Source organism: Rhineura floridana, chromosome 12, assembly GCF_030035675.1.
Source record: "Rhineura floridana isolate rRhiFlo1 chromosome 12, rRhiFlo1.hap2, whole genome shotgun sequence".
NCBI lineage: Eukaryota > Metazoa > Chordata > Lepidosauria > Squamata > Rhineuridae > Rhineura > Rhineura floridana.
This window is the reverse complement of record NC_084491.1, coordinates 31,134,022-31,150,709: the sequence shown is the minus strand read 5'-3', so window position 1 is coordinate 31,150,709 and position 16,688 is coordinate 31,134,022. Positions and strand designations below refer to the sequence as shown.

The window sequence follows — 16,688 nt, the reverse complement described above, 5'->3', positions numbered from 1 at the left end:
ATATGGCCACCATCACCACCATCCATTGATAGACTTAATCTCCATGAATTTGTCAAGCAATTTGGTTCGCTTTATTTTGGGGTGTGTGTAGACAGGGGGGCATTTAGGGTCCTGTGCCTTTCATTTGAAGGCTTGGCCACTTTGGAAGTTCCCTTTTAGGGCTCATTCATATCCACGGTAGAGTGGGTGTTACTTCTGTGTGGCTTTTCCCCACACTGCTCCTATAATATTTGGTTCCATTAATGACAGAGTTTCTTACTACTTAACTGTCATACAGTCTGGAGAGCAACGTTCAGAAGAAAAGGAGCCACGCCGCTGTCCCTCTGCATCACTGTTTGTCAACCTTTGGTCTCCAGACGTGGTTGGGCTACAACTCCCATCATCCCTGACAGTTTGCTAAAATGGCTGGGGCTGATGGGGGTTGTAGTCCAGCAGTGTCTGGGGACCCAAGGCTGAGGAAGACCGCTCTGCGTCTTAGGTAACAAATGGTAACTGTTGTGGAAAGAAGCCCTAGGGAGTACCTCCCAGGGGACTGCTGGCAACGGATGACTTAGAAATTGTTGGGTGTTGCTGGCGTGGTGCAGTAGGGAGGCCCCATGGTGTGACAGCTAGGTCGGTATGGGGAGCTGGTTGTCTGTAACAATTGGTGGTGTGTTGAATTCCACCTTATCTGAGCTCCGAGACCACAGAGTAGCTCTGTGCAGTTTGAAACCACCTGGAGTCTTTCCACCACTACACTTTGGAGAGTTGCCTTTAAGGCTTGTGATTTTGCAATCCATTCATGTCCATAAATGGAGGAGCTGCCTGGGACTGAGCAGCCAAGCTGTGATGGAGATGGTTAGCAATCCCACCTCTTGGGACTGGCACAAGGAGTTGGACGTCAAATGTATTAAGTTGTCGGGGAAATGGCAATGATGGAAGATGAGAAATCAAAAGAAAAAGGCTATCACATGAATGATGAAATGGGCCTTTATTACATTTTATCCCTTGGTAGCTGTAGGAAGGGGGAAACACTGTATTTGGTAATGGAAACTATCTCGGAAAATAACATTAAAAACTTTTATTATGACATGAGGTTTTGTGGGGAAGAGGAATGTAAGAAACTGCCGAATACTAACTCAGACCATTGGCTCATCTAGACTAGTATAGTCTACACAAACTGCTGCCTTCCAGGTGTTCTGGACTACAGCTCACGTCAGCCTCAGCCAGCATGGCCAATGGTCAAGGATGATGGGAAGTGTAAGCTGGCACACCAAGTTGGGGAAAAACAGAGCAGCTCTCTAAGATTTCAGACAGGAGTCTTCTCCAGCCCTGCCTTGGGATTGAACCTATGATCTTTTACGTGCAAAGCAGGTGCTCTACCAATGACATGTGACTCTTCTCCACAGCTTTATTGGTTGCATGAATCTTAATAACAGAAACATTTATTAAGCATATTTCTGGTATTCAAAGCAGTTCACATACATTGGATTTAATGCCAAATCATAGGTTCTCACCACAAAAAATGAGCCTTGTGTGTGTGCATGCCTTCCTCCCCTTGGCCCCGTGTGCTTTGAAGCAATGTGTTATAAACCATTGATTCATAAACCATCTCCCCCGTTACCTACAAACTGGCAAACTCTGGTTTGTGCTTGCCCTTAAGTCAGGTCCGTGCTGTGGTTTGCAATCATAATTGGGGGTGTTGTTATGTGACTTCAAGTCAATTACGACTTATGGCGAGGCATGTTCAAACCATAGTTATCCTTTTCAGATGTAGTGAAAAGCTATGGTTTGTGTACCAATAAGGAAACTCATTGATCTGTTTTGTGTGTACCACTAAAAAGCTGCAGGAACACAACACAGAGAACCTTGGCCTTGAGCATTCCCCCCTCCCCTCTTACAGCATAGCCATGTGGCAGAGATAGGAAATATTTGCTTCCTTTTTTAAATACACCAGAGTTTGTTACATATGAAGTGTGTGTGTGAGTGATATATATATAATTTTGGTTAACTTAAACTATGGTTTGTTAACAAACTAGGCTCAAACCACCATGGATCCTTGGTTGTTAACAAACCAAAGTCTGTATCCAACTAAGTTCTGTTCAAATTAAACCCATTGAAATGAATGATTCTCAGTTAGTATTGCCCATTAATTCCAGTTGGGTCTATTCTGAGTCAGGGTAGCATTGGATACAACTCCATCATTATTAGGATGTATTTTTTAAAAAAATTTTAAGTGTTTTTAAATTTGTATATTTGTTTTTAATGTTTTTAATTATTGTAAACCGCCCAGACAGCTTCGGCTATGGGGTGGTATACAAATGTAATCATCATCATCATCATCATCATCATCATCATCGCTAACAAGCTCACACACACACCAGATCAGCTGTAATGTTTCTCATCTCCTTGCAGGGGGAGTGTGCAAGCTGAATTTTCCCTGCGCTAAACTGAGGTTACCAACATGGCAGCCACAGGCACACATGCACCTACAGAGGCCTTCTGTGGTGCCCGCAGGGTCCCCTAACTGGCTGAAATTAGACTTGAAAGAAACATGCTTTTGCAGTCAATAGAATCAGTTGTATATGCTTCGTAGCTGTGTGTGTGAGTGGGGTGGTGCTGCTGCCCCTAACAGTTTATCAGGTTTGCAGATGTGCCCATGGGCCCCAAAAGGTTGCAGACTCCTGCTATGGATTAGTAGTGGATGGTGTGGTGTGGGGCAGAGGTACTTACCTGACCTCCAGAAAGGTGAATCACTGCTATGTACCCAGGAGAGGTGAGGCCGTAGGGAGGGTGGGGTGCACCAGCAGAGCCAATCCAGCACTCCTGCTGGTGTGTTTGCACCGTGTTATCCTCCTTTCCCTTCACCCCAGTGAGCAGTAGTGATTCACCTGCCAGGAGGTCAGGTAAGTGCCTCTGACCCACCACACTGTCTGCTACTGGTGTGGGCTGAGCAGACCACCAAGTTGGAGTGTGCAAGGCAAGGGAGAGAAAAAAAGGCATGCGAGTGCAAGCCTCGTTCATGCAACTTGTGAACCAGCCCATTGTCTCCACCACTGTTGTCCTGTGATATAGATCAGTGTTGTTATTAGAAATATGTGAGAAGGTGATTAGGTGTGTATATAGTTATACCAGCTCAGGAAACATGGAAAGCTCTTGCAGGAACCAGGAATCAGAGTGTGTTTTTCAGGCAGAACTTTCACTGCATGTTGGGCCCTTGCTTCTAAAGCTGCCGGGACAGCTCTGTCTTTGCGTGCGTTGGCTTTGGGCTTGCAAAGGCTGGCTTCTTCTTTTTTTCTTAAACCACAAGTGCCCTGAGGCCAGAGAAGCTGGTATTCTGGCATTCCCAAATATCTTCATTTCAGAGAGATTTGTTTTACAGTGGTATAAGTTTGAGAGCTCCGTTTCCAAGCTGCCAACAGCCTTCCTGTCGGTCTATCCAACTGGAAGATGCCATTCCTGTGGTGGTTCCTCCAGGTCCTGGTGAAACGAATCCAGCCTGCTGCCCCCCCCCTTTTAGGAGTCCTAGCAATTAAATCACTTCTGGGATTGGCCATCGAGTGAACAAGGAATTATCCCACTTGTGGGGCATAACCTGCCTCCTGCCTCCTTTTCCAATTCAACCTCCCTCTTTTTAATTCCTGGCTTTAGAGTCTATTACAAGTTTAGCTGACCCTTTCCCCCCTTGTCCTGTTCATCCTTTGGGGAAGGATTAGAGCTATTTAGCAAAGTGGTTAGTGGGGATTAGAGAAGATTATCTCAGGGGAGGCTGGCTGCTTTAAAAAAAAAAAGAGAGAGGAAGGGGCCTGACGTTTTGAGGGAGGAGAATTCCTTGATGTGCAACTGCAAGGATTTTCAAGAAAACCCGTGCAAATGCTGAGAAGTTTGAAATTCAGCTCACTCTTTTTTTGAAAGCTTTACAGGTATGTCTCTTCCCACTCCTTGTGGAACAGTCTTACTGCGGAACAAAATCAGGGATGGTGCTGCCATTAGGCAGAATGGGACAGCTATAGAGTGGAGGCAGGTTTGGAGCGCTTTGAAATGTTGACCATTGGCCCCGTTTCTTAATTTATTATTGCCATTTTTTTCTACCTGGACAGTGTGTGCACACGTGTCTTGGGAAAGCCCTGGGAGAACATGAATTGCTCCAGAAGATAGCATGCATCTTATGTGCATGCAACAGCTTTGCACCTCTCTGTGCAACAGAGTATTGTGTAGCTGAGGAGCAAAACTCAAAAAGGTGCAAGTAGTCAAGAATGTAGATATCAGAATGGGCTGGAGAGTAGGAGTTTCCCATGATTAGATGTAAGACTTTTGCTTGCTGCACAGCTATGCTCCAACTGCCCTTCTAGAGTAAAGCTTTTCTGTTTTTAAACATTAAAACAAATCCCTAAACACAGAAAACTAGTATGTCAGTGGGAAGTCTAGACTTCTTTCTGATGGGAGGGTTTGGGAAAGGGCCGTAGCTCAGTGGTAGAGTATTTGCTTTGCATGCAGAAGGTCCCAGGTTCAATCCTGCCACCTTCAGTTTGGGCTGGGAATGCACCCAATCTGAAGTCCTGGAGAGCCACTGCCAGTCAGGGTAGATAATACTGAGCTTGATGGACCAATGGTCTGACTGAGGAGAAGACACCTTCCTAAAACATATGTTCCTTTGGTTTATTTTTAGTATGTAAGATCTTTTAATCATATGACCACCTCCCCACACCCCAAATCTGCAGTTCATTATAGTACGTTACTTGGGTTTGTCGTCTCATCAGATATTTCTGGGAAATAGGTTATACAGGCATACCCCGCTTTAACGTTCGCAATGGGACCGGAGAGTATACTTTAAGCGAAAATAAACTTTAAGTGAAGCAATTGTCTTCACTTGTACTGCATGCAATCACCACTAGATGGTAGTGGCGTCATGCCAATAAAATGTACGTTATTGCGAAGCACGTGAACGTTAAGCGGGGTATGGGGACGTATGGAGCATGTACATTATAGCGAGGCGACGTTAAGTGAAGCGACGTTAAGCGGGGTATGCCTGTATAAAGTGTGTGTGTGTGTGTGTGTGTATGTATGTGTGTGTGTATTATATCATTTTTTTGGTTTTGTGTTTGTGGGATTTCTGTAGCGAGACCCCAACTGTACACATTTTTATCTTTGGAAATACAATGGACCAACATTTCCAACGCATGTGGACCTTTTTGTTGGTTGTCTCAACAGAGGTCAAGCTAGGAGAGAGAAATTTGATCAAACACTTGGTGATGTCTTTTCTGTTGAGTTAACCAGCCAATAACATGTTGGGTTAGTGGGACACTGATCTTTATCATTCCCCTGTGCAGATATATAGCTTGATTCAGATGGCTTATTGGGCAAAGTGGATAGAGAGAACTTTCTCTCTGTCTTGCATAACACTAGAACCTGAGGATATCCAATAAAGCTGACCGTTGGAAGATTCAGGACATGCAAGGATATAGGGATGGCAACTAACCCTGCATAGATATTTATAATCTAAGTTTTACAGAAGCAGTTAGAGAAATCCATATTAACATTCAGGTCTTTGAGCCTCTATGTTGATCCTGCAGATTATAATAGGCTCAGGTGTAAAGGTCCCAGTGCAGCTATTAAGGTGAAGTTGGCATCTTTATACCAGTCCTGGAAGACTGAATCAGAGGAACCTGTTGTGTGAAATAGCAATGTAGGGTTTCCTTTTTTTTTTATAAAGCCTTGCTGTTGTGCCTTAAATTGCTGTTCCTATACACAGAAATTTTGCTAGTGAAGGTACTTCATCACTTAGCTTAGTGTTGCTTAACAACTAAGTGACAGAGCTGGAAACCAAAATATCTTGAGTTCAGATCTTGTCTCTTGCCATAATTATGCCTCAGCCTCAGTTATCCCACCTTGCAATGGAAGGAGAATAATATTGGCCAATAAAAAGACTAATATTAGCCTATTGTAGTTTGTTAAGGGTGCTGGGAATTGTAGCTCTGTGAGGGGAAAACTAGTTCCCAGGATTCTTTGGGGGAAGTCATGTGCTTTAATGCGTGTTAAATGTGCTTTAAACGTATGGTGTGGATGTGTCCTCACCCTGATCCTTTTTGCTTCTGCGTTAGCATAACAAGTCACAGGTTGGCTTAGTGTGACAGCCGAACTTGGCCTCATGGTTCTCCAGATTAATCATGAGCTGTTACCAAACTTGTGTAGTCCCACAAAGCCATAGTTTGGCAAAGCATGGCATGTGAACCAGGCCACTACCTCTCGCAGCCAAACCTACCTCATAAGGTTGTTGTGAGGACTGAATGTGTGTGTGTGTGTGTGTGTGTGTGTATAAACCATGTGAGTCCCAAACTCTTTGGAGGAAGGATGCAACAAATAATGTATAAAGTAGAATTGAAAAGATTACTGATAATGTGAATGAAGTGTATTAACCAAATAATAACCCTCCTGCCAGGGAGAATGTTACCTGAGCTGCATACACACCATAGATTTAAAGCACATTTAAAACACTCCCCCCCATATACGCAAAGAATTCTGAGAACTGTAGTTTATCCCTCCCAGAGCTACAATTCCCAACACCCTTAACAAACTGCAGTTCTTGGGGGGGGTGCACTTTAAATGTATGATGTACACACAGCTGTGCTAAATTTGTGTGCCTCAGACTGCTGCTAAAGGTGTAGAGAGGCAGTGCCACACACCTGCACCCACAGATACTGTCAGCTTTAGACCACAGGCCAGCTGCCTGGCGGAGAGGCAGCCATCAGCTCTGCTGCCCAAATGAAATGAGTTGCACCCTCCTCTTTTAAATACAAATTGAACATTTGGATAGTCCTTCGCCCTCCCTTCCTCCTGCCTGAATCCACAAATGTAGAGAGCCCTAATTGGAAGAGGCCCATTCTGGCTCTTGCTCCCTGCGTGGGAGTGAGAGGCAGCCCTCTGAAAACAGTTCAAAAGTGCAGACAAATTTTATTTAATCCTGCCTAAATAAATGGGGGGCTCAGCTGGGTTTGTTTGCTCAAAGGTTCTCTTTCCCCTCTGCCCCACCACCTCTGAACAAGACCCCTGGAAAACTCAAGTCGCTCTTGGGCCTGTTTCTGGGGTGAGCAAATTTGCTTCAGGTTGGAGGCCATGGTTACTGAAAGCTGCCCCCTCACACCCACCCACCCAACATGCATACTTCCCCCCCCAACACACACACATGGATCTGTGAGTCAGCTGTTCTCACCAGGAGAGCTTTCTATTAAAGCCCCTTCTGTTTGAATCCCCTTTTTTCGTGTGGAGAGCCAAAGTATGGGAAATTAAAGGTCACCCTTCCTCACTAAATGGGGCCTGATACATTTCCAGGTGGGGTACAAAGAAATGAATGGGAGGGGAATCAGCCACTTCTTCATAAGCAAGAGAAATGATACAGAGTTGTTTACATGGGTTGTGTCTAATGGCACACCTGCTCAGAGTAAGCCCATTAAAGTTAATGGACGTGACTTACTTAGGTTCATTCATTTCAACGGGCCTGTTCTGAATAGAAATGAGTTGGATACAACCGTAGGTATTTGATGTTTACAATTAGCATCAGGCATGCCTAAGTTGGATATGAGTGGTTATTTTAAAATTCAGATAGCTTTCACATAACTATAATGAACACCTGCCACAAATATATAATACCGTATCTAGAAAGGATGATTTATCTGTGTATGTATGTGGTTGTGGTTTTGGTAATGCGTAAAGGTTATATGTGTTATTGTTTTTTGGGGGGGAGTGGGTTGCACTCACATGTTTGTGTATGTGTTGTCACCCTTTTTGACTCTTAAGAAATCCGGCAGGGAGGGGGGAATGAGTCCCCTTTTTATGGGGACTTGAGCAAGTAAGCCCCCTGTGCTCAATGATGCTCATTCCTCAGTAGGTGTGCATAGAATTACAGCTGTAGTCATAGCAACAAAGGATGCTGCTTTATACCGAGTCAGACCATTGGTCCATTTAGCTCGGTGTTGTCTATGCTGACTGACAGTAGCTGTCAAGGATTTCAAGCAGGGATGCTCTCCCAGCCCTGACTGGAGATGCCAGGGATTGAACCTGGGACCTTTGGCATGCAAAGCAGATGCTCTGCCACTGAGCTATGGCCCTTCTCCACTCCAGCGATTGTAAAGATGGCTAGATATATAAGAGGTAAAAGGGTGGACATTTTTCAAGATGACTTGAAATAACCCTTTAAAGCCGAAGTGGCTCGCTGGGTGGAGGTGAGTAGCTTGCTACTCCCCAGCAGGTGGGTCACTGTTACTTCCTGGGAGGGAGGGGTGAAGGGTGAAGCGGTGGAGAGGTCAATGCTATACAGAGCCCATTCAGCACTCCTGTTGGGGACTTTGCACCAGTCTGACCTCCCCTTGCCCCTTCCTTCCCATGTAAGCAACAGCGACCACTTGCCCGGAATTTAGCGTAACAGCTCCCCCCTACCTGGTAAGCCCCTTCTGTCTTTAAGTGTCTTACTCCCAGTCATAGGGTGCTTCCAGATGGGTATTTATTGTGTAATGGGTACTCCTCATGGATGTTGTTGTTGTTGCAACATCAAAACAATGCCATTGGCATCAAGATTTACCCTTCCCAGGGTAAATGGACAGGGTAACATTTAACAATGTTAAAAAGCCTTGTGGCCAACAACCCATTTGTGATATCTAAACAACCTATTTACAGTACTAAACCCCCATATAGAAGCATCTATAGTAGCTAAAGGGGGATGTTTTTCAGGTAAAGAGGGATGTTTTTCAGGATTGCTTCTATGTTATAATGATCTTAAAAGGAAAAAAAAACACCCTACCTTAAACTAGGAAGAGTAGGAAGAGCTAGGGATGTGAGACAGCAATGATTTCCATTCCGACCTGTCACAATCAGTGCTGTTTCTGTTGCCCTGCAGTTTGGTTTCCTCTAGACACTACATTATTCATCTTGTTTTCCAGTATTTAAAATAATTTTTGCATTTTTACATAAGTTATAAATGCGATGTAATTAATGACATAATTATTCCCACACCATTCCTTTTTAATGCAAAGGAAACATCAAAACAATGTTGTTGTTTTAAAAAGCCATTAATTATATATCAGTGGAGGGCTTTAAAAACAACAACCAAGAACGTTGGGAGTGAATACTGGTCATATTTCCTGGAATGATTTTCATTCTGGACCTGGGATGGAATTGTGAATAGGAGCAATTTCTGCTTCTGTTTCTGACGGAATTCTCAGATATCCCAAGGAAGGAGGGTCTACAGTAGAGTTTGCAGCAGCATCTCCTTTTGTGGGGACTCGCCACCACTGTTTTCCTTTTCTGAAAACACACTTGCATTCTTTAAATTCTTTGCCATAAATTAAAAGGTCTGAGAAAGAACTCTTAGGTGGGCCAAACCAGAGCTCCAAGTAGGGTGACACACCTGTTGACCCCCACCCTAGCTACCAAAGCTAAGTATCTAACTAGCTGCTAGTGGAGTGGAAACAGAATATTAAACTAGATCAGGTGTTCCCAAACTGTGGTCCGTGGACCACCAGTAGTCCACAAGCTTTACTCAGGTGGTCCCCAGTGCATCAGTGGATTTGTGGTAGAAGACAGCACATTCATGGCATTAAATATTCATATTGATTTTTAATTGCATTTTATTGCTACTTTTATTTCTTGTACTGTATTTGATTGTACTACAATTTGAATTCTATGGAATACAATAAAATACAGTATAGAAGAAATAAACTATGCAGCATCTAGCACAACACATTACAATTGCTGCAACAGGCAGAAAAACCATTCAGTGGTTTGCCAGGATCCTCCGCAATTTTCAAGTGGCCAGTGAGGGGAAAAAACATTAACACACACCCCTGCTGCCATCTTGGGTGATGGCAGGCATGCACACTGATGCATAAGATGGTGCAAATGAGTGTATTTAAGTGTGTGTGCATGCAGGCGCAGAGGTCCGTACACCCCCCTCCCCACACACAGGGGGATCTGGGGGCTTGTGGTGGGCTGCTGCCGGAGGGGCTGTGGAGGGCTGGTGCTGGCCCTGTTTGGAACCCTCTGAACTAGGCAGATCCAGCAAGGCAGTACTTAACATTCTAGCACCTACATAAGAATCCAAATTGGGCTTAATGCTTCTTCCACCGCTCTGCTGCCCAGTGGTGGCTGGCGCCCATTGGAACTAGTAGGGCGGAAGGCAGGGAGACCAACACTAGTAGGAGCCAGAGTCAATGACAAGTAGAGCCAAGTCATTGTAGTTTTGTCCCCGTCCTCCTCCCTGCTCAGTTCTACAGGGACTAAGGAGACGGAAGTTGACAGGTAGGGTCATCCCTGGGACTGGATGTATAAGTAAGAAGGCAGGTGGGTGGGTACTAGCTGGCAACAGCCTAAGGTTGGTGGGGCAGTGCCCTACTTGCCCTCTTAGACCAGCCTCCACCGCTGTGGCCGCTTTGTGGAGTCTGGGGGCCTGTAAAACAGATGGAGTTGCTCTTATCCCTCATGAAAATGACACATCAGACATCTTTTCCTGACTAGTTTGAGTTAGTATACAGGGCAGGGGGAGGGAGCGGTGGTGGGGAAGAAAGATATTTTGCTTCTGCAGAAGACACCAGCAAGCTTGGTCTCTGACCTCCAGGTCCATCCATCAGATTCTGAGACAGGAGGGGCAGCAGAAGGGGTGACTAGGTCAGGCTACTCCTGCTGTGACCAACCGGACATCAATTTCAGCTTGGCTACTGTGTATGGTAGATGAGCCAGGGCACAATGGAACTTTTGATGGGGAAGAGCGTGGACTGGGACTCTTAGAGTAAAATGATGGAAATGGCTGACGTCATTGATCTCATAGAAGCTTGGGAGAAAAATTGATGTTCTCTCTCACTGTTCCAGTCTCTCTCTCTCTCTCTCTCTCTCTGCATGTGTTTTAAATATAATTTGATTTGCTTCAACAAAACACCTGTAGCAGTTTGGATTCCAACAGAGCCAATATCATTTTAAGGTCAAATTCTTGGATGTTGGAAAAGTTCTTTGTTTTCTTGAATAGCTTACACATGCAAACTGACAGAGGGGATATTTTTACCGGCTGCTAGTACATTGCAACAAACCTTGCCTTCTTCTATCCCTAATTACATTTTGTAATTGTTGTCTGTAAGAAAATTGAGGGAGAGATTAGGGGAACTTGACCTTTATCTGCATTTCCAGTGATAGCTTGCTTTGCCCTCCCCATGCTTATTAAAAGGTGTGTTTTGGGTTCACTTTGGACATAATTTTAGTTGTACAGCTAAGGTTATTAAATGTACACTTAAAACATGTCATGTGAATGTGACCAACTCATGGTTGCAAACACAGGAACATAGGTAGCTGCCTTATACTGAGTCAGACCATTGGTCTATCTAGCTCACTGTTGTCTGCACTAACTGGCAATGGCACTCCAGGATTTCAGGCAGGATTCTCTTTCTGGCCTAGATGTTGGAGACTGAACCTGGGACTTCCTGTATGCCAAGCAGATGTTCTACCAGTGAGCTATGGCTCTTACCCCAAACACATCCACGTCATAAAGATACACTTGACAGGGAGCTATGTAGACTGCGGGTCAAGTCTAGTGACATATAATGCCTGCCACACCATATGTGAAACAGCCTTCTGAGTAGCACACCTGGCCCTGTGATTCTACCTGACTCTGTGGTTTTATCACTATGGTTGACCTTTGCTTGCTCTTTCAAGGCTAGTATCTGAACTTCTCCTGCTTGTCCTACAGCCTTGTTTTATCTCAAGTTAGTTACCCATTATCTGTTGCAGGATAATGTTGCAATAGTAACTCTATATTTTGATGATGATTGTGGGTGAAAAACCATTGTGAAATCTGAACCCTTTAGAGCGTGGAGTGGGTTTTGGTATCTGCTCATTTAAATCTTGCACTGTAGTCTTGTAAAACTCAGTGTTATTCATGTATAACTGAAATTGGACTCAGCCAAGAGCTGGATGTTGTATGTTCTTAAAATGTCCCTGAAAAACTAGCACAGATATTTTAACATGCATTCCTTCCCTTCAGCTTCCTTAATTCCTTTTAATGCAACTATATGCATGCCTCTTTAAGGCTGCAGTCCCAAACAAACTTCCTTGGGAGTAAATTCGATTGAGATCAATAAGGTTTACTTTTGAGTAATCATAGGCATGAGGTGTAAGGCACTATATACTGCTGCAAGTTTCAGCTGAAGATTTTGATCCTATGCATGTTTACTTGGAAGTAACTCCCATTAAACAAACATAGGATTGAGTTGCATGTTTCTCTGTCCCCGTCTCCCAATTCTGTTTGTAAATTCTGATTTTAACTGACTTGCTTAATGTGCAGAAAGGCTGAGCTCTTTCCAGACATTGGCAAGAAAACAACTTGGAGCTAAAATTTGCAAAAGCGGTCGTTATATCTCCTTTAATAGGTGTTGATTGTGGAATCTAAAAGAAGCTATTTAAAATGAAATGGATTGGGGAAAGCAGGCTGAGATAAGAGGGATTCAAAAATTTAAAGGAATCTAAAGGAAGTTGATGAACTCTTAGTAGTGGAATTTTTTTAAAAAAAAACTCTTTAGAAGTATTTTGTTACAGTTTCAACGTTACATAGAACACAATTCAGAAAAGTGAGAGTATATAAATTAACAAACATCAAGAAGAGAAATTGAATGAATCAGAAATAGTAAAAAGTATAACAAAGGTTTGCTTTGGCACAATAACACAAAATAATTCAGTAACAATTCAATATTATTTAATCAGCAAAGTACTGTTGGAAAGAATCTGAATGGTCTTTTGTATTTCCACATATCTAAGTCAATAGCATTTAGAACCAGACAACATTTTTCTATAAAATAATTAAATTTGGGATTAGCTGTAGATTTTAATTGATGTGAAATGTTTTTGAGTTAATATTTCTCACATCTTTTTATATCATCCTTGGAGAGCAGGAGGGTTTTTAGTTACTTGTTTTCCATTGCTGCAATTTGGAATTTTGCTGCTATTAAAGAGGGGTTATTGGGTCTCTTCTCATTTCTAGTATTGATTCCTGGTCCATACACCCAACAAGTTTGCCCTCGGCTATAATGACCTGTCAGTTCATACACACTACTGTATTATAGTTTTGTGTTTTCAAAGTCTGCAATTCCATATGCACTCTTACTCTTTAATATGTCCTGTTGAATTAAGTGGGACTTGCTTTGAGTAAATGTGCATAGCATGGGATTACAGTCAATCAATCCTTTATTTGCTTATGGCCATAGGCCGTTGCAACATGAAACAGCAAAACAGTAATTCTAAAATACATTTAAAATAAGAAGGTAAATCAACAATTTATTCACACATTGAGGTAATATACTTTACTCTAATCTTTCTGGCAGCAAGAGCGAAATTTGCCACTGCAATAGTAGTTTGGTTATTGTTGTCCATCAAAAGGGCAATTATCAATTCATTAAAAGAAAGACCGCTAGAAAAACAAGGAAGAGGAACCAAAAATTTTCCTCTCGGGTGTATATAGAGAGGACAGAGTAACATATAATGTATTAAGTCCTCAAGGACCATACAACCAAACATGCAAAAACGATTTGCGAATGGAATTCCCTTGTATCGGCCCTCTAAAATGGCAGTAGGCATGGCTTGGAACCTCAGCTCCGTAAAAGCTTTACGTAACGGAGCGCGGGTCAGAGTAGTAAAATAAGATGGTGGAGCGTGGTTAAGTTTTATTTGAGGGAACCACGAGGAAAAAGAAGCTGCCACGATTGAGGCTCTATCCTGATATGCATCGTGATTAAAAATCCAATTTTGAAGATCAGAGGAGGAAAGGCTTAGGAACTTGGTTGGAGTAAGATCGTAAAACGATAATAACTCCGTGTTTTTTTCCCCCCAGACATTCACTCCCTGCGGGTCGTTCCAACAAAGTTTTATAAGGGAGGAATCGTCCAGAAATCTGGACCTTTTCCAATATCTTAGAAAAGCCAGATCAATCCTAGCAGCCAGGGACGGAAGGCCCAATTCCGCCCTTAAATGGGCTGCAGGAGTACCTTTAGAAAGACCCAAAATTTGCTTCATAAATTGGTTTTGGAGAACTTCAAGTCTATTTTTAACCGAATGGCCCCAGAGCTCTACACCATACAGAATTTTTGGAAGTAGTTTAGCAGTGTAGATTTTTAACATTGGGCCTAAAAGCTGGCCACCACGCAAGTAAAAAAACGTCTTTAATTGGCCATTAGATCTTAATGCCGTCAGCTTGATCATTTCTAATTGGGAGGACCAAGAGAGATTATTATTAATACAAATACCTAAATATTTAAAGGCACTAACTTGTTCTAGTTGATGACCATTTAAGAACCAAATGGATTTTGTCCTACTGTACCTCCCACAAACCATTATTTTGGTTTTAGTATAGTTTACTAGAAGATGATGGGTCTCGCAGTATTCTTCCAACCGAGAAAGCATTCTCTTTAATCCAACTCTGTTTTGGGACAGCAATACCAAATCATCTGCATAGAGCAGGGACGCTATCTTTCTATTTCCTACCGCAGGGGGAAAAAAGTTGGGGGAGGCCATAGTAGAAATAAGGTCGTTAATGAAAAAATTAAACAAAAAAGGGGCCAGGATGCAGCCTTGTTTAATGCCTCGGCCAACTGGAATTTCATGAGAAAGTGCGCCATTGGGGCCAAGATGGACCCTCAGCCGATTTCCTTGATGGAGGGATTGGATCTGATGAAGTAATCTCATGTCAATACCTGCAAGGGATAGTTTCTGCCACAATAGATCTCTATCAATTAGGTCAAAGGCTGATGAAAAGTCTATAAATGCCAGGTAAAGGGATTTATAAGCCCTAGATTTAACCTTATTTATAAGATGAAATAAAACAAAGATATGATCAATGGTATTTCTGCCTTTCCTAAAGCCCACTTGTTCGGTGTGGATAAGAGAATGATTAGTGTCCCAGTCTGTTAGTTTATTCAAGAGAAAACGTCCATATAATTTAGATGTTACATCCAGCAAGCTAATTGGTCTGTAATTGGATGGCTTGGCAGGATCGCCTTTTTATGAATGGGCACCACAATACTTGTACACCACCCCGAAGGAATAATTCCGGTGGCATTTATTTTAGAAAATAAAGCAGCTAAAATGGGGCATAGCATGGGGCTACACACCTATTTCTGGTGCATTGATCAAGGTCTGTCATGCATATGTGCTTCTCTCCATTTGAAGATGGTTAGTGGCAAACAGGGCTAGAGTGTCCCCCACCCTTTGCCCCAGGTTGCATGTGAATCATTCTCCCATAGCAGAGAGCAACACAGCTGCCCTCTGAACCAGACTGCAAAGGTGATCGAGCAGTTTCTGGGTGGTCTGTTGTAACCTCCGAGCACACTAAGCCCATCATTAAAATGCAACAAGCTGCTCAAGGGTAGGGGAAAAGTGTACTGGACACTTTCTCTTGGTGTTATCTGAAAGCGGAAGACGGATGGCAGAGATCGCTGGGGTGTGTGTTTATTTCTCCAGAGCCTTGGCTAATAAAACCTTCCAAATATCCAAATGACATTCTTTAAACAACGTTTGGAATCTGTTACTTATTCTCCAATAGCCTGATTATCTTTTCCCACACTTAAAAAAAAAATCCCACCAAACTCTTCCTGATTAATGTCTGCAAAGAGAATACAACTAAAAAAAAACTGTAGCGCTTGATTATTTAAGCAAAGCCTGACTTTTCTTTCTTTTGCATCATTTAAAGAATACAATAAAATTGCCACCTTTGAATATTCAGATGATCAATAAGAAAGGAGTATATTCCTTCCACCTCCACAGTGAACGGGTTAAAAACACATATGCTTTTAAAATGATTATATATTTGCTCAACCCCCTTCTTTCTGTAGCTATAGGGAAACACAGGTGTTTAATAAATATGTATGCTAGAACTGGATTATAATTGGCGGCAAAAAGCAAAGCCAACAGGAAGTACTGCTGAGATTAGCTGCCCAGCTCTAGAATTGCCATTTATGGAGGGCCACTCCCTCTCCCACACCTAAAATCCCTCAGTAGGGTACTATCTTTAATAGGACCAATCACACTGTCACAAAATAGTGAACAAGCTCAGGGCCAGCCCTGCCATTAGGCAGAGTGAGATTGCTGACTCAGGATACAGAAGCTGGGGGATGGGAAGCAGCAGCATGGTACTTGGAAGAAAGTGCTGTGTCCTTAAGGGAGCCTGCTGACCCCTCACCAATGCTGAAGTAGGATTTTACCTGCCTATCTGGTTGGGAGTACATGGAGTAAGGGAGGGGCATCTTGTCATTTGCCTCAGGTAGAAATATGCTTTAGGCCAGTCCTGAGCAAACTTTTGAATTCTCTCCAGTGTTCCACATATTACTCTATAAATATAGAGCAAAAAAAATAACCAACAAATGCTCTTTTTCTTCGAAAGAGTAATATTGTATACTAGGCCTTTGAACTTAGCATGAAACTTGCACTGAAATGTCTTAGGCTGCAATCCTATAAGCTGTTCCCCCAAACAAAGTCCCATTCAAATCAGCGGGGCTTACTTCTGAGTAGATATTTGAACTGCTGAAATTTCTTGTTGAAACCTGAAATGACAGTGCCACCCAAATCTGGCCATTTTTACTTAGAAGTAAGTTCCATTGAGTTCAGCAAAGAAATTCTGCCAAGTAATGATGCTTAGGATTGCAGCTCTGAAAGACCCAACTCCTACACATTGCACACAGTTTGACCAC

General features: G+C 42.9%; 1 protein-coding gene across 5 annotated transcripts in view; it reads left to right on the top strand.

Annotated features, from left to right (window-relative positions):
• The window catches only part of ETS1 (ETS proto-oncogene 1, transcription factor), a 156,177-nt gene that overhangs the window by 92,568 nt on the left and 46,921 nt on the right, over nt 1-16,688 (top strand). The window contains exon 1 of one of the 5 annotated variants that reach the window (XM_061592508.1): nt 3,557-3,902. The exons of the other annotated variants lie outside the window; for them this stretch is intronic. The gene's annotated coding sequence lies outside the window, so the exon portion shown is untranslated. Of the gene's footprint in view, nt 1-3,556; nt 3,903-16,688 lie in introns of those variants that run through there. 5 annotated transcript variants of the gene reach the window in all.